Raw genomic sequence first — 24,229 nt, 5'->3', positions numbered from 1 at the left:
GAAAGTAAACAACTTGCAAAGCATTTTTCAGGATACCATCCATGAAAATTTCCTCAAACTCGCTGAAGAAACAAACATTCAAACTCAGGAAATGCAAAGAACCCCTGCAAGACACTATACAAGATGACCATGGCCAACACACAGAGTAATCAAATTCTCCAAGGTTGAAATGAAAGAAAAAATGTCAAAGGCAGCTAAAGAAAAGGGGCAAATTAAATACAAAGGGAAACTGATCAGGCTAACAGCAAACTTCTCAGCAGAAACCCTACAAGTCAGAAGAGACTGGAGACCTATATTCAGCATTCTTAAAGGAAAGAATTTCTAATAAAGAATTTCATGTCCACCCAACCTAAGCTTTATAAGTGAAGCAGAAATAAGATATTTTTCAGAGAAGCAAATGCTAAGGGAATTCCTTCCCACCAGACATGCCTTACAGAAGATACTAAAGGGAGTACAAAATGTGTATAGGAAACACCATTACCAGCCAACAAAAAAACACACTTATGTACATAGACCATTGACGTTATAAAGAAACCACACAAACAAGTCTGCATAATAACCGTTAACAACATGATGACAAGAGCAAATCTACACACATTAATATTAACTTATACAGTAAATGAACTAAATACCCTAACTAAAAGGCACAGAATGGCAAAGTGGATGAAGAAGCAAGACCCAACAGTATGCTCTCTTCAAGAGAACATCTCAAACGCAATGATACCATAGGCTCAAAATAAAAGGATGAAGAAAAATCTACTAAACAAATGGAAAACAGAAAAAAGGTAGGGGTTGCTATTCTAATTTCAGGGAAAAAAAACTAATTTTAAACCAACGAAGACAAAAAAAGACAAAGAACGGTGTTACATAATAGTAAAGTGTTCAATTCAACAAAAAAACTAACTATTCTAAATATATATGCATCCAACACAGAAGCACCCAGTTTCCATAAGGCAAATCCTTAGAGACCTAGGAAGAGACTTAGGTAACCATACAATAGTAGTGGAGATTTCAACTCCCTACTGACAGTATTAGATCACCAAGGCAGAAAAGTAACAAAGATATCCAGGACCTGAAATTGACATTTGAGCAAATAGACTTAATAAACACTTGCAGAATTTTCAACTCAAAAACAACAGAATGTACATTATTCTCATCTGTATATGGCACATACTCTAAAATCAACCATACAACTTTAGAACCAAGAAAAGCAAAAATCATACCAACTCTCAGACCAAAGTACAATAAAAATAGAAATCAATACTAAGAAAATCGATCAAAAATACACAATTACATGCAAATTAAACAACCTACTCCTGCATGACATTTGGGTATACAATGAAATTAAGACAGAACTAAAAAAAATTCTTTAAAACTAATGAGAATAATGATAACAACATACCAGAATCACTGTGACACAGAAAAAAACGTCTTAAGAGAGAATTTTACACTACTAAATGCCCACATCAAAAAGTAAGAAAGATCTCAATCAACAACCTAACATCACACCTAGAGGAACTAGAGAAATAAGAGCAAACCAACCCCAAAAATAGCACAAAACAAGAAATAACAAAAATCAGCTGAACTGAAAAAAATTGAGATACAAAAAGCCATACAAAAGATCAATAAATGCAAGAATTTGTTTTTTGAAAGAATACACAAGACAGACCACTAGCTAGACTACAAGAAAAGAAAGAGAGAAGATCCAAAAAAAGACAATCAGAAATGACAAAGGGGAAGCTACCACTAACCCTACAGAATACAAAAAACCTTAGAGACTACTATGAATACCTTTATGCACACAGCAGGAAATCTGGAAGAAATGTATAAATTCCTAAAAACATACAATCTCCCAAGATTAATACTGAAGAAACTGAATCCCTGAACATACAAATAATGAGTTTCAAATTTTAATAAGTAATAAAAAGCCTACCAACCAGAAAAAGCTGAGGACCAGACAGAGTCACAGCTGAATTATACCAAATGTAAAAAGATCTGGTACCATTCCTGCTAAACCTATTTGCAAAAATTGAGAAGGAGGGACTCCTTAACTCATTCTATAGGGCCAGCATCATTCTGATACCAAAGCCTGGCAAAGATGCAACAAAAAAAGAACCAACAGGCCAATATCTCTGATGAACATAGATGCAAAAAAAATTCTCAACAAAATACTATCAAACCAAATCCAGATGCACATCAAAAAGCTAACCCAACACAATCAAGTAAGTTTTATTCCTGGAATGCAAAGTCAGTTCAAAATAAACAAAATCAATAAATGTGATTCATCATAAAAACAGAACTGAAAAGAAAAACTACATGATTATTTCAACAAGTCCAGAAAAGGCTTTTGATAAAATGCGGCATCCATTCATGCTAAAAACCCTCAACAAACAAGGCATTAAAGAAACATACTTCAAAATAATAACAGCTATCTGTGATAAATCCACAGCCAACATCATCCTAAATGGGCAAAAGCTGTAAGCATTCCCCTTGAAAACTGGAACAAGACAAGAATGCCTTCTCTAGCTCCTCCTATTCAACATAGTACTGGAAGTCCCACCTAGAGTATTCACGCATGAGAAAGAAATAAAAGGCATCCAAATAGAAATAGAGGAAGTCATATCACCAGTTTTCAGGTGATATGATTCTGTTCTAAAAAACCCAATAGTCTCCATCCAAAAGCTTCGTGATCTGATAAACAACTTCAGCAAAGTTTCAGTATACAAAATCAATGTACAAAATTCAGTAGCATTTCAACACACCAACAACATCCAAGCTAAAAGCAAAATCGAGAACACAATGCCATTCACAATTGCCACAAAAAGAATAAAATACCTTGTAATACATCCAACCAGGGAGGTAAAAGATCTCTACAATGAGAACTACAAAACCATGCAGAAACAAATAAGAGATGACACAAACAAACGGAAAAATATTCCATGCTCTGAGACAGTAAGAATCAATACTGTTCAAATAGCCATACTGCCCAAAACAATTTATAGATTCAATACTAGTCCTATTAAACTACCAATGACATTCTTCACAAAATTAGAACAAAAAGCTATTTTAATATTCATATTGAACCGAAAAAAAGAGCCTGAATTGTCAGAGTAACTCTAAGCAAAAAGAACAAAGAAAGCTGGAGGCATCACAATACCAGACTTCAAACTATACTACAAGGCTACAGTGACCAAAACAGCATGATACTGGTACAGAGGCAGACACATGGACGAATAGTGCCGAAGAGAGAGCCCAGAAAGAATGCCACACACCTACTATCATCTGAACCATCTGATATTCAACGAAGTCAATAAAAACAAACAATGGTGAAAGGACTTCCTATTTAATAGGCGGTGCTAGGATAACTACCTGGCCACATGCAGAGGATTGAAACAGGATCCCTTCCTTAGACTGGATCCCTTTTTTGACACCAAATCAACTCAAGATAGATTAAAGACTTAACTGTAAACCAAAAACTATAAAATTCCTGAAAGATAACTTAGAAAATACCCTTTTGGACATAGAACTTGGCAAAGATTTCATGACAGGATGCCAAAAGCAATTGCAATAAAAACAAGATTAACAAATGGGACCTAATTGAACTAAAGAGCTCTGTGCAGCAAAAGAAACTATTAACAGAGTAAACAGATAACATACAGAATGGGAGAAAATGTTTGGAAACTATGTATGTATCTGACAAACATCTAACATCCAGAACTATATGGAACTTAAACAAATTAACAAGCAAAAGAACAAACAACCCCATTAAAAAGTAGGCAAAAGACATAAACAGACATTTTTCAAAAGAAGACATATAACACAGCCAACAAGAATATGAAAAAAAATGCTCAACATCACTAATCATTAGAGAAATGCAAATCAAAACCACAATCAGGAACCATTTTGTACCAGTCAGAATGGCTATTACTAAAAGTCAAAAAATAACAGATGCAGGCAAGGTGGCAGAGAAAAAGGACTGCTTATACACTGTTGGTGGAAATGTAAATTAGTTCAGCCCTTGTGGAAAGCAGCTTGCCAATTTCTCAAAGAACTTAAAGCAGAATTATCATTTGACCCAGCAATCCGATTATTGGGTATATATTCATAGGAATATAAATCATTCTACCATGAAGACACACGCACGTGTATGTTCACTGCAGCACTATACACAATAGCAAAGACATGGAATCAATCAACAGTAGATGAGATATATTAATCCATTCACACATGCTATAAAGAAATCCTTGAGACTGAGTAATTTATAAGAAAAGAGGTTTAATTGACTCACAGTTCTACAGGCTATACAGGAAGCATAGCACTGGCATCTGCTTTTAAGGAGGGCTCTGGAAGCCTACAATTATGGCAGAAGGCAAAGGGTGAGTAGGCATTTCACATGGCGAAAGCAGGAGCAAGAGAGCAATAGGGAAGATGTTACACACTATCAAATGATCCTCATAAGAACTCGGTATCGGGACAGTACCAAGAGGGATGGTGCTAAACTATTCACAAGAAATCCTCCCTCATGATCCAATCACCTCCCACCAAGGCCCACTTTCCAACATTGGAGATTACGTTTCAGTATGAGATTTGGGTGAGGACGCACATCTATATCACTGAACAAAGAAAATGTGGTACACATACACCATGGAATATTACGCAGCCACATAATACAAGAATGAGATCGTGTCCTCTGCAGCAACATAGATGGAGCTGCAGGTCATTATCCTAAGTGAATGAACACAAGAACAGAAAACCAAACACTCATGTTCTCACCTATAAGTGAGAGATAAATATTGAGTACACAAAAAAAGGGAACAACAGACACTGGGGCCTACTTGCATCAAATCCCTATGAAAAACAACTTACCTATATAACAAACCTGGACATGTACCCCTGAACCTAAGAAGAAATTGTTTTAAAAGATATATCTGACTGCCTATGAAGAAGATATTAAAGAAAGGGGTATAAATAGAAGTAGAGATATCAGTAAAAAGGCTATTTCAAAAATGCAGGTAAGAGACAATACCTTCTTTGACTAGAAAATAGTTGGGTGGTTATAATACAATAATTAGAACAATAATGAGTCATGATAGATGGTCTACAAAGATGGTCACCAAAAATTCCTCTATCCCTGTAATCCTGTGCTTCCATTAGAAGATGGAATCCATTTCCCTCACCTTGAATCCAACTGGCATTATAACTTGGCTTTGATAAAAAGAATACAGTGAAAATTACGTAGTACCACTTCTGAGCCTAGGCCTTAAGATGCGTATGTTCCACATTTGCACTCTCAGAGCCCAGAGCCTCCTGACAAGAAGTCTAAATACCTAGACAAAAAATGAGGCCCAGCCAGCTCACAGTCATTACAGCCAACCCCTCTGAAGTGTCATACATATAAATATCTTGGATATTCCAGCCCCAGCACCAAATGAATGCAGCCAAATGAGTCACCCCAGCTGATACACAGAAACCCTACATGCATCAGAAACACTACATGCATCAGAAAAAACTACTTAAGCCCAGTGAACGCAAAGAAACATTGTACTGAGAAGGTTAATTCCAGTAGGTTTCAAATCAGCATGAGCCATTTTACTAACGTACCTAAAAGGCACTGATCCATAGTCAAAATATGAAACTACTAATTAACATTATTTTTTGTAATTACGGGTTCTATGAGTTTTGGAGTAGTTTCCATCAGCTTGTGAGCATTGCTAATCAATAACAGTGAAAATGATTATTTGTACCGGTATCAGTGAGACCCATGGAAGGCTCTACTGTTGGTGCTAGTTACATAATAATAATAAGCCTACATGTCCAGCAGAGTATAAGAAATCCTGGCAAGACTCCATTTTGTGCTCCCTGATTCACATGTCAGTGGTTCCTAATCCAATAGAGAAGGCATGTCCTGTTATGGCCTTAGAGAGGGGAGAGAAAGTTCATTCTAGCTTCTCTGAAACCCTACAGTCTTTGGCTATGAAGAATATCCTTAACCTTAATGCTATTTCTATTTGTGTTGTCTTCTGCAATAAACTATAGATTTAAGCATTGTCATTTTGCTTTAGTAATCAAACCATGTCTGACACTATTGGTGCAATCGTGAAAAATAACAATTTGTTTTAAGGCACTACATTTTGGGGTGACTGGGTATGCAGAAACAAATAACTGAAACAATATTTACCAAGAACATACTATTTGCCAGGTACTATTCCAATTCACAGATTTTTTTTAAAACTGTGCCACAAAGAAATTAAATTATTTCAAAAACAACATAGCTTGCAAGTGGTTGGAACAGATATTATTGGTTTCTAGCACAATCCTGGTTACCAACTTCCCTTTTCCTAGCTATCTTTCCGAGAGAGGTGACTATGACACAGTCCTGGCTAATGAATGTAAGCAATTATAAGATAGAGAAAACAGAAACCAGGGCAAGGGCAGATGTGGTGGCTCATGCCTATAATCCCAGCACTTTGGTAGGCCAAGGTGGGCAGATCATTTGAGGTCAAGAATTTGAGACCAGCCTGGCCAAAATGGAAAAACCCCATCTCTACTAAAAATACAAAAATTAGCTGTGGTGGCATGTGCCTGTAATTCCAGTTACTCTGAAGGCTGAGGCATGAGAATAGCTTGAATTCAAGAGGCAGAGGTGGGCAGTGAGCTGAGAGCATGCTACTCTCCAGCCGAAGTGAAGAGTGAGAATCAGTCTCAAAAAACAAAAAAGAAACAGGGCAAGGTTGGGAGTAAAACTTACTCAATTTTGAAATGTTAGTTTTGTAGTTCCTGTAAACCAAGGGACATGTGTCACATAGACAATAATTTATGGAGGGCTAGAGCTCAGTGGAGAGGTCAGTGCTGTAAATACACATTGGAAGTGATCTGTATATTTGGAAGTGATTAATGTATATACATGGCATCTGAGGCCATGAAATTAAATATGGTGTCCAGAGACTCTGTGGGGAGAAAAAAGCTAATAATATTATGTAATATTTATGTGGTTCTCAGTATTATATTCAATACTACATTTAATATTATATACAGTATTATATTCATTTTAATCTCTTTTTAATGGCCCTTGTGAACCTGTGGATCATTCCAATCTTTAGACTCTATTCTAACATAATTTTGAGATCATTTACTATATTTTACAGCTAACATCTAGATTGAATATTTTTGTCAGACTGATAATTATTCCATTTTCAAGAGCTAACAAAAATGTATCAATTCTAATTCCTGAAAGCAAGATAGCATTCAGCATCCTCTTTCTGTTATGTCATCTTATAATAAGGAAAAACAAACTTATAAGAAACTTAAAATGCAAGTTTGCAACTTACAATATTTTCAGTCTACTTCTATCAACCTAATTTTTGCTAAATAATTATACTTAACACTATCTCTTTAACAAAATAAAATAGTTCTTTTATTTTAAATGAATTATATTTTAAAAGTATGTCCTAGATACAGTTAACTCTTAAGTGATCTAATCTTCATGATTGACTAAATACAGAAATACATAAATTTGATTTGAAACTGTAGAAAAAGTATATCTATTACAATTGTTTACATAATTGCAACATAAATTTTGGCTAATTTAGAAAGTATAATGCATTCTTTGTTTCTGTTCTCAAACAAACATGCACCATGTGGTTTCTTTTAAACTAATTAAATTTAAACAACAAAATCAAATAAATATGGTAAGTAAAAGTAAGTAAATAAAACGCTAAGTAAAAAGAAATAATTTGAAAATTAACTTCGTATTAATCAATAATAGCATTGCAAGTGTCACTGGGTCTCGGATGCAGCGCTTGGGTTATATGCCATTCAAATGAGAAAAATTTAATTAGTGACAGGACGTGTTTTGCAGGATAAATAATATACTAGTTAGCCAACATATGTTCAGTAACAGAAATAGAAACCAGAAGTAGCTTTTCCATATAAATTTAGGCAAGTAAATCAAGAGAGACAAAATTTAAATGTAAGCTGCTAGGTTTGACTATATATTAGCATTGCTTTGGAGTTGAGGATTGTCTTATGCAGTTTTGACCAAAATGAAATTGAGTAAAACTGATGAAAACTACTTAGATTCCATATTACATCTGCTGAGTAACAATTCATGTCAACTGGTGTTAGTAATTCAGCTGAGTCAAAAATTTAATATAGCAAGTCTAAAGCTACACTGCCAAGTTCTGAAGTAAAGTAAATATGAGTAGATAAGGCTATCCTGAAAAATCTCACCACAGTTATCAAGAATTATATAAGGGTTTTGTGCTGAAAATTTTTTCACTAAGAGGAAATCTAAACAAAGCAGCCACGACTTATAATGTCTACTTTGCTAAATTGATGCTATGTAAATGTTCAGAGTTCATTAACATTTATTACTATGCAATGTAACATGAACTTCCACAGAGTTACTTAACGTCAGAATAGTCTTCCTGCTCTTTACAAATCCAAATTCCTCTTTTTAAAAGGAAAAGAAACATTATCACTTAATGAATAATACACAGACAATTAAACACATCCAAATGAAATAATGTTAAGGGTTATAAATCTCAAATGAGGCTAAAGGACCCATATAAGATTAATTATTATTACACTTGCAAAGATAGAGAATTCAAATGCCTGCTAGGGAAAGGCAGGCAAATAACTGCTAAATGGAAAATGGTACACAGGAAATCACTCATCCTTATACCCAGAAGCAGCATTTAATCAGCCCCAGCTGGCTATTGTTAGATTCTTCAGTTCACTTTTAAGTCAAACTGAAAATCTGGATTTATATATGAAATTTCACAAGTTACAAACACTGGCAACTAACTCAATTTTCAACAATTATAAAGTAATGATAACAATGTACCTGTGGATTAAACTCAGCCCATAAGCCACTAGATTCCTCACTTAGATCTTTAATATCTTAGTCAGAGTATAAATATATTTAACAATATTCTTCCACCTGGATGACATAAGGGCTGACAAAAAATACATATTACTCCATATATAAATTCCTGCACACAACTCCAGATCTAGTGAAATCAAAGTCTAAAAGAGATTTTGTCCATGACTTGGAGTTTTCTAAGCCTAGTTACAGTATTATCATGATGAAATTATAATATTCATATTTATAAGTAGTCAGCAGGGTTTCAATATCTTTACACACACACAGTTCTGAAACTAAGATTGCATTTGTCTGAAGAAATCTCTGAAGTGTTGTATAGGAAAAGGGCCCAATTACTCATATTTATTTAAATAAATTATTAAATGGCGATAAGACTACTGAGTGACATCAAACAATACCTGATAGTATAAAATGACTCATTTTGTCTTCCCAATTCTCATTGTTACAAAACCATAAACTCTAAATTCCTATTATATTCACAAGTTAGTGAAAATAATAAACTAGAATTTCTAGTATCTTTTCCTCTATGAAGCATATGGAGGACGGGCAATGGCAATCAGAAAAAGAAGTAGGAAAGTAGCTCAGCTGGCCAGATGTATAGACCCCTCAAGCAGATGAATAAGGTGGTAGATGAGCTCATCAAGTAATAAAAGTACCAGAATAAGAACTTTCTCTGACTCTGTATAGTGAAATGTCAATATGCATTTAATATGAATGTAGGGTCAAAAAGATGATAGAAAAATTCTCATGCCCTAAATTGAGACTACTTCTAATTACCTAAGAACATTAAGACAAACAACAAGGCAATTAACACTCAAGATGAAGGAAGCATATACTAGTTTCAATAGCCAAATCAATCAAGCAGAAGAAAGGATATCAGAGAATGAAGAACAACTCAAGGAAATGAAACAAGAATCTAAGATTAAAGAAAAAAGACTGAAAAGAAATGAACGCAGCCTCCAGGAAACATGGGATTATGTAAAAAGACCTAATCTATGTTTGATTGTGGTACCTGAATGTGATGGGGAGAATGAAACCACACTGGAAAATACTCTTCAGGATATTATCCAGGAGAATTTTCCCAACCTAGCAAGGCAGGCCAACATTCAAATCCAGGAAATACAGAAAACACCACAAAGATATTCCTCAAGAAGAGCAACCCCAAGGCACATAATCTTCAGATTCACCAGGGTTGAAATGAAGGAAAAAATGCTAAGGGCAGCCAGAAAGAAAGGTCGGGTTACTCACAAAGAGAAGCCCATCACACTCACAGTGGATCTCTCGACAGAAACCCTGCAAGCCAGAAGAGAGTGGCGGCCAATAATCAACATCCTTAAAAAAAGAAACTTTCAACCCAGAATTTCATATCCAGCTAAACTGAGCTTCATAAGTGAAGGAGAAATAAAATCCTTTACAGACAAGCAGTTGCTGAGAGATTTCATCACCACCAGGCCTGCCTTATGAGAGCTCCTGAAAGAAGCACTAAACATAGAAAGGGACAACCAGTACCAGCCACTCCAAAAACATACCAAATGGTAAAGAGCATTGACACAATGAAGAAACTACATCAACCAACAGGCAAAATAACCAGCTAGTATCATCATCACAGCTCAAAATCTCCTTAAGCTGATAAGCAACTTCAGCAAAGTCTCAGGATACAAAATCAATCTGCAAATAGGGCAAGCATTCCTATTCACCAATAACAGACTTAACAGAGAGCCAAATCATGAGTGAAATCCCATTTACAACTGCTACAAAGAGAATAAAATATCTAGGAATATAAGTAACAAGGGATGGGAAGGACCTCTTCAAGGATAACTACATACTACCACTCGAGGAAATGAGGGGGGAAACACACAGATGGAAAAACATTCCATGCTAATGGTCAGGAAGAATCAATATCGTGAAATGGCCATACTGCCTAAAGTAATGTACAGATTCAATGCTATCCCCAAAATTGTAAAAAACCACCTTAAACTTCATATGAAACCAAAAAAGGGCCTGCAGAGCTAAGACAATCCTAAGCAAAAAATAAAAAACAAAGCTGGAGACATCATGCTAACTGACGTCAAACTATATTACAAGGCTACTATAATCAAAACAGCATGATACTGGTACCAAAACAGAGATATAGACCAACAGAACACAACAGAGGCCTCAGAAGGGAATGCCACACATCTACAGCCATCTGATCTTTGACAAACCTGACAAAAACAAGCAATGGGGAAAGGATTCCTTGTTTAATAAAGGGTGTTGGGAAAACTGGATAGCCATACGCAGAGAGCTGAAACTGGATCCCTTCCTTACATCTTGTACAAAAATTAACTCCAGATGGATTAAAGATTTAAACATTAGGCCTAACACTATAAAAACTCTAGAAGAAAACCTAGACAATACCATCCAGGACACAGGCATGGGCAAGGACTTCATGACTAAAACACCAAAAGCATTGGCAACAAAAGCCAAAATAGACAAGTTTGATCTAATTAAACTTCAGAGCTTCTGCACAGCAAAAGAAACTATCAATAGAGTGAACTGGCAACCAACAGAATGGGAAAAAAATTCTTGCAATCTACCCTTCTGACAAAGGGCTAATATCCAGAATCTAAGGAGAATGTAAACAAATTTACAAGAAAAGAACAAATAACCCCATCAAAAAGTGGGCAAAGGATATGAACAGACATTTTTAAAAGAAGACATCTATGCAGCCAACAAACATATGAAAAAATGCTCATCATCACTGGTCATTAGAGAACTGCAAATCAAAACCACATTGAGATATCACCTCATGCCCGTTAGAATGGCAATCATTAAAAATTCAGGAGACAAGAGACGCTTGGAGAGGATGTAGAGAAATAGGAGCACTTTTACACTGCTGGTGGGAATGTAACTTAGTTCAACCATTGTGGAAGACAGTGTGGTGATTCCTCAAGGATCTAGAAACAGAAATGGCATTTGACCCAGCAATCCCAATACTGGGTATATACCTAAAGGATTATGAAATCGTTCTATTATAAAGATATATACACACGTATATTTATTGCGGCACTGTTCACAATAGCAAAAACTTCGAACCAACCCAAATGCCCATCACTGATAGGTTGAATAAAGAAAATATGGCACATTTACACCACAGAATACTATGCAGCCATAATAAAGGATGAGTTCATGTCCTTTGCAGGGTCATGGATGAAACAAAGCCATCCTTCTCAGCAAATTGACACAAGAACAGAAAACCAAACAAAGCATGTTCTCACTCATAAGTAGGTGTTCAACAATGAGAACACACAGACACAGGGAGGGAAACATCACACACTGGGGTCTGGGGGGAAGGAGACTAGGGGAGGAATAGCAGGGGGTGGGGTTATTGGGGAGGGATAGCATTAGGAGAAATACCTGATGTAGATGACAGGGTGACGGATGCAGCAAACCACCACCATGGCACATGTATACCTATGTAACCTGCACGATCTGTACATATACCCTAGAACTTAAAGATAATTTAAAAAAATAAATAAAATTCATCATCCATTAATAAGTTTTGTTTGGTTTGGTTTGGTTTGGTTTGGTTTGGTTTGGTTTTGAGACAGTCTCACTCTGTCAACAGGCTGGAGTGCCATGGTGCAATCTCAGCAAACTGCAACCTCTGCCTCCCAGGTTCAAGTAATTCTCCTGCCTCAGCCTCCCAAGTAGCTGGGACTACAGGCACATACCACCACACCCATCTAATTTTTGTATTTTTAGTAGAAACGGTTTCACTATGTTGGTCAGGATGGTCTCAACCTCTTGGCCTCATGATCTGCCCTACTTGGCCTCCCAAAGTGCTGCATTTCAGGCATGAGTCACTGCACCCAGCCTTAATGAGTATTTTTTAAGCTAGCAAAATAAGGCTAGAAGATAATAAAAGATATCTCCTAAAAACCTACAGCATCACATCTATAAGCAAAATTTAATACGCATTTCTATTTATCAGGAAAACAAAGATGTCTATCACTGATATGCAACACAGTATGTCTTAGTGAATGTAATGAAAGGGAAAGAGGAAAAGAGAAAGCGAGTGAGAAAGAGAAGAGGAAGACAATTCAAGGAAAACACAAAAGAATTAGAAAAGAATATTCAAAGTTATTATTTTAAGAAACTCTTCCTATAGAAAAACCACAAGCAAGTTAAACAGCTGCTGGATCACAGAACAAAGTATATAAATCAACACTGTTCCTATGTACCAACAATAATTAATAAGAAAATACAGATTTAAAAAGACATAATTTGCAACAGCAAATAAAAGCCTACATGGTGCCTTAAAATAAATTTAACAAAGATGTACAAGACCTTTGTGGAAAAATTACTAAATATCATGAGAGAAGAAAAAAAGTAGATCTAAATAGAGGGATACAGACGTGAGGATTGTATGATAAATATTCCAATGAAGTTTTGTTTTATTTTTGTTTGTTTGTTTTATTGTACTTCAGGTTTTGGGGTACATGTGCACATCATGCAAGATTGTTGCATATGTACACACATGGCAATGTGGTTTGCCGCCTCCATCCCCCCGTCACCTACATCTTGCATTTCTCCCCATGTTATCCCTCCCTGACCTCCCCAACCCCCACACTGTCCCTCCCTTGACCCCCTCCAACAGACCCCAATGTGTGATGCTCCCCTCCCTGTATCCATGTATTCTCATTGTTCAATACCCGCCTATGAGTGAGAACATGGTTTTTAGACTGAGACAGATTCCAAAATTAATAATGAAAGTCCAAATGTCTGTGAAAAGCCAAGAAATATCTCACATGGAAGAACAAAGGTGAGGGCAGTATAGGGGATCTTAGTACATCTGATACAAGATTTGTTAAACTGTAAAGCCAAAAATAACGTTGTATTGGTTTGAAATTAAAAACGAATCAGTAGAACCAAATAGAAATCTCAGAAGTAGACACAATTTTTTTTGTTTTATTTCATTTACTATCACGATGTATATGACAGAAGCATCATTATGAACCAGTGGAGACAAGCATATGTAACCTAGGCATATTTTTGGTGACTGCTTTTAAACACAAATAAGAAAATTTCACACCCCACTGCATACAAAAAAAATATGTTCCAGAAAAATGTAAAATCTCAGTAAGAAGATCAAAAGAAAATATAAAATAGCCCTATGTCAACAAGGTAGGAAAAATATTTCTCAAAAAAGATACCAAACAACAAAACCTGTGAATGAAAAAATTAATTTGACCATATAAAAATATTTCTATAGAGAAAGTCCATGAACAAAGTAAAACGACTAGTTAGAAAATACTAAACACATCTACAAAACATTAGGACTGGTATCCAGAATACATAACAACTGCCTACAAATTAACAGCAGAGAATATGAACAGGAATTCAAAGAAGAGGAAACAAAAACAGCAAATAAACATAGGAAAATGATGTCAATTTACATAGTAAAAAGAGAAATAGAACCTAAAAGATACACATGCCCATCAGTCTGAGACAAGAACTCTAATACCCAATGTTAAAATAATAAATAAGTATAATTACATTAGGAAAAAAATTGGTAATATCTAATAAAGTAGAAAATGCACATACTTTACAAACCAGCAACTGCTGTCTGGTTATATACCCTTGTGTATCAGAAGCACAGGCAAAGATGTTTAACACAACATTATTTGTAACAGCAAAAAATCAGAATCAAACTAAATGTATATTATGAACTGTACTTGTCATACAACAGAATTCTACGCTGGAAGAAAAATAATTAAAACAATCCTACTTATATGAATGTGAATAAATTCCCTAAGATGTGGCAGAAAAAGGGTTTAAAAAATATTTAAAATATGATCAATTATTTAACTTTCTAAATAGATCATATGTGAATAAATATCCAGTAAAAATGTACAAGGTGTACTGGAAGATATGTAGTAAATTCTTTTTTTATTTGTATAATTTTAAGGGGTACAAGGGCAGTTTTGTTACATGGATATATTACACAGTAGTGAAGACTGGGTTTTTAGGGTAACCATCACCCAAATGTACATTGTATCTATTAGTAATTTCTTATTCTTCACCCCTCTCTTACCCTCCCACTTTTTGGAGTGTCCAACGTTTGTATACATATACATATTTCTTTTGTGTATATATGTATATAGGAAATACATATACATATGTATATAGCATATTCTTTTGTGTATATACAAATATATGTATAGACACTTTTAGTGTAACCATTGCCCAAATATACACAAAAGTGTATATACATATGTATATAATTGCGTATATACATATATTTGTGTATATACATATATTTGTGTAGATATGTATATACACTTTTGTCTATATTTGGGTGATGGTTACACTAAAAACCCAATCTTTACCATTGTGCAGTATGTTCATGTAACAAAACTGCCATTGTACCCCTTAAAATAATACAAATAAAAATATATATATACACATACATACACATAGACCACACATTTTCTTTATCCATTCATCCATTGAGGAACACTTAGGCTGCTTCCATGACATCACTACTGTGAAGAGTGCTGTGATAAATATATAAGTGCTTTGGTGTTTTGACAGGAATTGCATTAAATCTGTAGACTGCTTTAAGAATCAAGATCTTTTTTATATAATAACTTATTTTCCTTTGGGTAGATATCCAGTAGTGGGATTGCTGGATAAAACTGTAATTCTATTTCTTTAAGAAGATTCCATATTATTTTCCATAAAGTCTGTACTAATTTACATTTCTACCAATGGTGTATAATACTGTTCCCTTTTTTCTGAATCCTTGCCAACATCTGTTATTTTTTGACTTTTTATTAATAGCCATTCTGACTGATGTAAAATAATATCTCATTGTGATTTTGATTTGCATTTCTCTGATGATTAGTGATATTGAGCATTTTTTCACATCTTTGTTGGCCATTTGTATATCTTCTTTTGAAAAATGTCTGTTTATGTCCTTTGTCCACTCTTTATTGGGGCTTTTAGGGTTTGTTGTTTTTGTTTGAGTTACTAGTAGATTCTGAATATTAGTCCCTTGTCCGATACATAGTTCAAAAATATTTTCCCTCATTCTGCAAGTTGTCTGTTCATTCTGTTGATTCTTTTGCTATGCAAAAGCTTTTTACTTTAATTAAGTCCCATTTGCCTATTTTGTTTTTGTTGCTTGTGCATTTAAGGTTGTAGTCATAAAATCCTTCCCTGGGCCAACGTCCAGAAAAGTTTTTCCTATGTGTTCTTCTAGAATTTTTATAGCTTTGGGTCTTATATTTAAGTCCTTAATTCATCTTCGGTTGAATTTTATATGGTGAGAGATATGGATCCAATTTCACTTTTCTAGTATGGCTAGCCAATTTTCCCAGCACCATTTATTGACTAAGGTATCCTTTCCCCTACGTATGTTTTTGTCAATTTTATTAAAGATAAGTTGGCAGTAGGCATGTGGGTTTATTTCTGGGTTCTCTATTCTTTTCCATTGATCTATGTGTCTATTTTTATACCAGTGCCATGCTATTTTGGTTACTTAGCCTTGTATTAAGAGTATAATTTGAAGTCAGGTAATGTGATGTCTCTGGCTTTGTTCCTTTTGCTTAAGATTGCTTTAGATATTCAAGCTCTTTTTTTGATTCCATAATACTTTTAGGATTTTTTTTTTTTTTTTACTTCTGTGAAAAATGACATTGGTGTTTTGACAGGAATTGCATTAAATCTGTAGACCACTTTAAGAATCAAGATGGAATCAAGATTTCACGAGCATGGGATGCTTATTCATTTGTGTCATCTACAATTTCTTTCATCAGTGTTTCACCATTTTCCTTCCTTAGTTAAATAGATTCCTAGGTATTTCATTATTTTGTAACTATTGTAAATAAGACTCATTTCTTGATTTGGTTCTCAGTTTATTACGGTATAGAGAAATGCTACTGATTTTTGTACATTTATTTTATATCTTGAAACTTTACTGAATTCATTTATCAAATGTACGAGTCTTTTGTAGAAGTCTTTAGGGTTTTCTAGAGATAATCTGAAATCCTCTTTTCCAATTCTAATGTATTCTTTCTGTCTCTTGCTTGATTGCTCTGGCTAGAACTTTCCACACTATGTTGAATAGCAGTGGTAAAATTGAACATCCTTGTCTTGTTATACTTCTTGACAGGGCAGAAATATTTTTAACTTTTGTCCATTCTGTATGATGGTGGCTGTAGGTTTGTTGCATATGGCTTTTATTATTTTGAGTTATGTCTTCCTTCTATGTCTAGATTGTTGAGAATTTTTCATCATGAAAGGATGCTGAATTTTATTAACTGTTTCTTCTGCTTCTATTTAGATGATCATATGGTTTTTGTTTTTAATTTTGTTTATGTAATGAATCACATTTACTGATTTGTGTATGTTGAACCATCCTTGCATTTCTGGAATAAAACTCATTTGATTGTGGTGTATTACATTTTTGAGATGCTCATGGATTCAGTTTGCTGGTATTCTGTGGGAGACTTTTACATCTATGTTCATCAGAGATGTTGATCTGTAGTTTTTTTGTGTGTGTTGTACCCTTGTCTGGCTTTGCTATCAGAGTAACAACGACTTTGTAAAATGAGTTAGAGAGGACTTTCTTCTCTTCGACTTTTTGGGGATAATTTCAGGAGAATTGGTACCAGTTCTTCTTTGTATGTTTGGTAGAATTCAGCTATGAATCCATCTGATCCGAGGCTTTTTTTCCTTGGGAGATTTCTTTATTACTATTTCAATCTCACCACTCATTATTGGTCTGTTTAGGATTTCTATTTCTTCATGGTTCAATCTTCAAATAATATGTTTCCAGGTATTTATCCATTTCCTCTAGGTTTTCTAGTGTGTGGGCATATCATCATTCATAGTAGTCTCTGATAATCTTTTGTATCTTTATGACATCAGTCATAAGTGTAAGTGCCTTTTTTCATTTCTGATTTTTTATTTGGATTTTCTGTTTTTCTTGGTAAGTCTAGTGTGTGGTTTATCGATTTTGTTTATCTTTTCAAAACACTGAATTTTCATTTTATTGATTCCATGTACTTATTTTAACTTCATTTTATATAGTTCTACTCCAATATTTGTTCTTTCTTTCATTTTGCTAGCTTTGGGATTGGCTTGCTCTTGTTTCTCTAGACTCATAAGGTGTAACAGTAGGTTGCTAATTTGTGGTGTTTCTTCATATATATATATATATATATATATATTTGCATTTAACACTATAAATTTTCCTCTTAACGCTGCTTTTGCTGTGTCCCAGAGGTTCTGGTATGCTGTGTCCCTATTTTTATTCATTTTTAAAAGTTTTAATTTTTATCTTAATTTTGCAACCGATCCAAAGATTCTTCAGGAGCCTGCTGTTTAATCTCCATGTATTTGTAAAGTTTCAAGAGCATCTTTTGTTATTTACTTCTCTGGTAATCCAATATGGGTTAAGAAGTTATGTGATATAATTTTGATGTTCAAAAATTTATTCAAACTTCTTCTATGGCCTGACATAAAATCTGTCTTGGAGTATGTTCCGTGATGATGAGAGAAAAAAAATATATATATATACATATACATATATATATGTGTATATATATATATATATATACACATATATATATGTGTATATATATATATATATTCTGCAGCTGTTGAGTAGAATATTCTATTAGGTCCATTTGGTCTAAAGTCCAATTTATGTCCAGTGTTTCTTTGTTGAATTTTTGTGTCAATGATCTGTCTACGGTTGACAGTGAGGTGTTGAAGTCCTCCACTATTATTGAATTGTAAGTGGAGTGTTGAAGTGTCCTACTATTATTGTATTGCTATCAATTTGTCATTTCAGATCTGTCAATATTTGCCTTACATACTTAAGGACCCAAATGTTGGGTGTATCTATTACAATGGCTATATCTTCCTACTAAATTGACCCTTTCATTATTATGAAGTAAAATTTTTGTCTCTAAAGATCTTTTTTTACTAAAGTCTACTTTTCTAACATAACTACAGGCATTTTTCCTTTATTTCATTTAAAATTTGCATGCAATATCCTTTTCAATCTTTTCACTTTAAGACTATGTGTATCCTTGAATACAAAGTGAGTATTCTGACAGTATGCAGTTGGATGTTGTTTTTAATCTAGTCAGTACTCTGTATCTTTTTAATTATAGAGCTTATTTCATATGCAGCTATCATAATTATTAATAAAGAAGGATTTACTATTGCTATTTTGTTATCAATTTATTAACTACTTGTCTTGTAGTTCTTTCGTCCCTCTTTTTCTCTTGCTGTCTTTTGTGTTTTTTTGTATTCACAGTTTTGATTACTTTCTCTTTATCTGTTGTATAACTTTTATAACCATCAGACTTCCACCAAGATGGCCAAATAGCAACAGCTCCAGAGTACAGTTCCCAGTGAGAGCGACATTGGTGATCTCCACATTTCCAACTGAGGTACCTGGTTCAACTCAATGGAACTGGTTGGACAGTAAGTGTAGCCTAAGGAGAGCAAACCAAGGCAGAGTGGGGCACTGCCTCACCCAGGAAGTGCAACAGAGTGGAAGACACTGCCCCTACCCAACAGAGGTCATCAGGGACTTTTTCCAGACACTCCGGCACTCTGAGTCCTACACCCACAAAGACCAGCAAACTAAAACTCACTGGCTTGAGATTTCCGCAGCCAGCAAAGCAGTTTGAGCTCAACCTGGGACAATCGAGCTTGGTGGGGTAAGGGGCATCCACCATTACTGAGGCAGTCCATCATTACTAAAGCACTCCACCATTACCGAGGCAGTCCACCAATACTGAGGCAGTTCTAAACTTGCCTGTATAAACAAAATCACAAGAAAGTTTACATAGCAGCTGGGTGGAGCCTGCAGCAACTCAGCAATGCCTCTGCAGGCAGACTGTGACTACACTTCCTCCTTGCTAGGCAGGGCATCTCTGAAAAAAGGCAGCAGCCCATTAGGGACTTATAAATAAAGCACCACTTTCCCAGACAGAGCACCTGGGAAAGGGGGTGATTGGAGTTTTGCTGCAGCAGACTTAGACATCCCTGCCCAGCAGCTCTGAAGCGAACATCAGAGCTCAAAGCACAGAACTTCAGCTCTGATAAGGGACAGACTGCCTCCTCAAGCAGCTCCCTGACCTGCACTAACCCAAAGAGACACATCATACAGGAGAAACCTGGTTTACATCTGGTGGGTACCCTTCTATGATGAAGGTAACAAATGAAGAAACAGGCAGCAAACCTTACTGTTTTGCAGCCCCCACAGGTAATTCCCAGGCAAGCAGGGTCTGGAGTGGACCTCCAAAAGTCCCATAGCAGAGGGGCCTGACTGCTAAAAGGAAAACTAAAAAACAGAAAAAAAAATCTCTTCAAAAGGACATCCACTCAGAGACCCCATCTGAAAGTCACCAACTTCAAAGACCAAAGGTAGATAAATAAATGAAGATGAGAAAAAACCAGCACAAAAAGGCTGAAATCACCAAAAACCAGAAAGCCTCTCCTCCTTCAAGGGATCACAACTCCTCACCATCAAGAGAACAAAACTGGATGGAGAATGAGTTTGGTGAAATGACAGAAGCAGGCTTCAGAAAGTGGGTAATAACAAACTTCTCTGACCTAAAGAAACATGTTCTAACCCAATGCAAAGAAACTGAGAACCTTGAAAAAAGGGTAGATGAAATGCTAACTAGAATGGCCAGATTGGAGAAGAATATAAACAATTTGATGGAGCTGAAAAACACAGAATGAGGATTTTGCTAAGCATATACAAGTTTCAATAGCCAAAACAATCAAGCAGAAGAAAACATATCAGAGATTTAAGATCAACACAAAAAAGAAAACAAGAAGGCAAAATTAGAGAAGACTGACTGAAAAGAAATAAACAAGGCCACCAAGAAATATGGGATTATGTGAAAAGACCTAATCTACATTTGATCAGTGTACCTGAATGTGATCGGGAGAATGAAACGAAGCTGGAAAACACTCTTCAGGATATTATCCAGGAGAACATCCCCAACCTAGCAAGGCAGGCCAACATTTAAATCTAGGAAATATAGAAAACACCACAAATATATTCCTCAAGAAGAGCAACCCCAAGGCATATAACTGTCAGATTCACCAGGGTTGAAATGAAGGAAAAAATGCTAAGGGCAGCCAGAGAAAAAGGTCTGGATACTCACAAGGGAAAGCTCATCAGACTCACAGCAGATCTCTCTGCAGAAACCCTACAAGCCAGAAGAGAGTGGGGGCCAATATTCAACATCCATAAAGAAAAGAACTTTCCACTCTGAATTTCATATACAGCCAAACTAAGTTTGATAAGTGAGGGAGAAATAAAATCCCTTATGGACAAGCAATTGCTGACAGATTTCATCACCACCAGGCCTGCCTTACAAGAGCTTCTGAAGGAAGCACTAAACATGGAAAGAAACAACCAGTACAAGCCACTGAAAAAACATACCAAATGGTAAAGACAATCAACAAAATGAAGAACCTGCACCAAATAACAGGCAAAATAACCACCTAACATCAAAATGGCAGGATCAAATTCACACATAACAATATTAACCTTAAACATAAACGGGTTAAATGCCCCAATCAAAAGACACAGACAGGAAAACTGGATAAAGAGTCAAGACCCATCAGTGTGCTGTATTCAGAAGACCCGTCTCACATGCAAAGGGATGGAGGAATATTTACCAAGCAAATGGAGAGCAAAAGAAAAGCAGGGCTTATAATCCTAGTCTCTGAAAAAACAGACTTTAAACCAACAAAGATCAAAAGAGACAGAGAAGGGCATTACATAATGGTAAAGAGATCAATGCAACAAGAAAAGCTAACTATCCTAAACATATATGCACCCTATACAGGAGCACCCAGATAAATAAAGCAAGTTCTTAATGGCCTACAAAGAGACTTAGACTCCCACAAAATAATATTGGGGGAATTTAACACTCCACTGCCAATATGAGAAAGATCAATGACACAGAAAATTAACAAAGATATCCAGGACTTGACCTCAGATCTGGACCAAGAGAACCAAATAGATGTCTGCAGAACTCTCCAGCCAAAATCCACAGAATATACATTTTTCTCAGCACCACATAACACTTACTCCAAAATTGACCACATAATTTGAAGTAAATCACCCCTCAGCAAATGCAAAAGAATGAAAATCATAACAGTCTCTCAGAACGCAGTGCAATCAAATTAGAACTCAGGATTAAGAAACTAACTCAGAACCGCACAACTTCATGGTAACTGAACAACCTGCTCCTGAATGACTACTCAATAAATAATGAAATGAAGGCAGAAATAAAGGTGTGCTTTGACCAATAAGAACAAAGACACAACACACCAGAATCTCTGGGTCACATTCAAAGCACTGTCTGGAGAGAAATTTATAGCACTAACTGCCCACCAGACATGCGAGGAAAGATCTAAAATCAACACCCTACCATCACAATTAAAAGAACTAAGGAACAAGATCAAACAAATTCAAAAGCTAGCAGAAAACAAGAAATAACTAAGATCAGAACAGAACTGATGGAGAGAGAGACACAAAAAACCCTTCAAAAAATCAATAAATCCAGGAGCTGGTGTTTTGAAAAGATCAACAGAATAGACAGACTGCTAGCCATATTAATAAAAGGAAAAGAGAGAAGAATCAAATAGATGCAATAAAAAATGATAAAGGAGATATGACCACCAATTCCACAGAAACACAAACTACCATCAGAGATTACTACAAACAGCTCTATGCAAATAAATCAGTCCATCTAGAAGAAACGGATGAATTCCTGGACACTTACACACTCCCAAGACTAAACCAGGAAGAAGTTGAAACCCTCAATAAACCAATAACAAGGTATGAAGTTCAGGCAGCAGTTAATAGCCTACTAACCAAAAACAGTCCAGGTCCAGACAGGTTCACAGTCAAATTCTACCACATTGTAAAAGAGGAGCTAGTACCATTCATTCTGAAACTATTCCAAACAATACAAAAAGAGGCAATCCTCCCTAATTCATTTTATGAGACCGACATCAACCTGATACCAAAACCTGGCAGAGACACAACTAAAAAAGAAAATTTCTGGCCAATATCCATGATGAACATAGATGCAAAAACCTTCAATAAAATACTGGCAAACCAAATGCAACAGCACATCAAAAAGCTTATCCATCACCATCAAGTAGGCTTCATCCCAGGGATGCAAGGCTGGTTCAACATCTGCAAATCTATAAACATAAACCATCACATAAACAGAACCAAAGACAAAAACCACATGATTATCTCAATATATGCAGAGAAGGTCTTCAACAAAATTCAGCAGTCCTTTATGCTAAAAACTCTCAATAAATTAGGCATTGACAGAATGTATCACAAAATAATAAAAGCTATTTACGACAAACCAACAGCCAATATCATACTCAATGGACAAAAACTGGAAGCATTTCCTTTGAAATCTGGCACTAGACAAGGATGTCCTCTCTTATCACTCCTATTCAATATAGTATTGGAAGTTCTAGCCACAGCAATCAGGCAAGAAAAAGAAATAAAGGGTATTCAATTAGGAAAATGGAAAGTCAAATTGTCTATTTGCAGACGACATGATTGTGTATTTACATCACTGACAAAAACAAGCAATGGGAAAAGGATTCCCTGTTTAATATATGGTGTTCAGAAATCTGGCTAGTCATGTGCAGAAAGCTGAAACTGGATCCCTTCCTTACACCTTACACTTAAATTAATTCCAGATGGATCAAAGATTTAAACATAAGGCCTAACACAATAAAAGCCCTAGAAGAAAACCTTGGCTCTACCATTCAGGACATAGGTATAGGCAAGGACTTCATAACTGACACACCAAAAGCATTGGCATCAAAAGCCAAAATAGACGAATGGGACCTAATTAAACTCAAGAGTTTCCGCAAAGCAAAAGAAACAATCACTAGAGTGAAACGGCAACCAACAGAATGGGAAAAAAAATTTGCAAACTACCCATCTGACAAAGTACCATTATTCAGAATCTACAAAGAACTAAAACAGATTTACAAGAAAAAAAAAAAAAAAAACCTGTCCAAAAGTGGGTAAATGACATGAACAGACACTTTTCCAAAGAAGGCATTTATACAGCCAACAAACATATGAAAAAAAGCTCATCATCAATGGTCATTAGAGAAATGCAAATCGAAACCACATTGAGATACTATCTCATGCCAGTTACAATGGCAATCATTAAAAAATCTGGAGACAACAGATGCTAGAAAGGATGTGGAGAAATAGAAATGCTTTTATACTGTTACTTGGAGTGTAAATTAGTTCAACCACTGTGGAAG

General features: G+C 35.5%; 1 protein-coding gene and 1 long non-coding RNA gene across 4 annotated transcripts in view; both read right to left on the bottom strand.

Moving 5' to 3' along the window:
• STPG2 (sperm tail PG-rich repeat containing 2) overlaps positions 1 to 24,229 on the bottom strand; it is a 613,616-nt gene that overhangs the window by 488,489 nt on the left and 100,898 nt on the right. The gene's annotated exons all lie outside the window — the stretch shown is intronic.
• On the bottom strand, positions 400 to 22,851 carry LOC116524388. The gene is made up of 3 exons (XR_004257309.1): positions 22,840 to 22,851; positions 21,999 to 22,003; positions 400 to 607 (listed from the first exon to the last, which is right to left on the bottom strand). It is a non-coding gene; the product is annotated as an uncharacterized LOC116524388 (long non-coding RNA).

The sequence above is a fragment of the Sapajus apella genome, unplaced genomic scaffold, assembly GCF_009761245.1.
Source record: "Sapajus apella isolate SASKATOON/1434 unplaced genomic scaffold, GSC_monkey_1.0 scaffold45, whole genome shotgun sequence".
NCBI classification, from domain to species: domain Eukaryota; kingdom Metazoa; phylum Chordata; class Mammalia; order Primates; family Cebidae; genus Sapajus; species Sapajus apella.
This window is presented reverse-complemented; position numbering and strand designations above follow the sequence as displayed.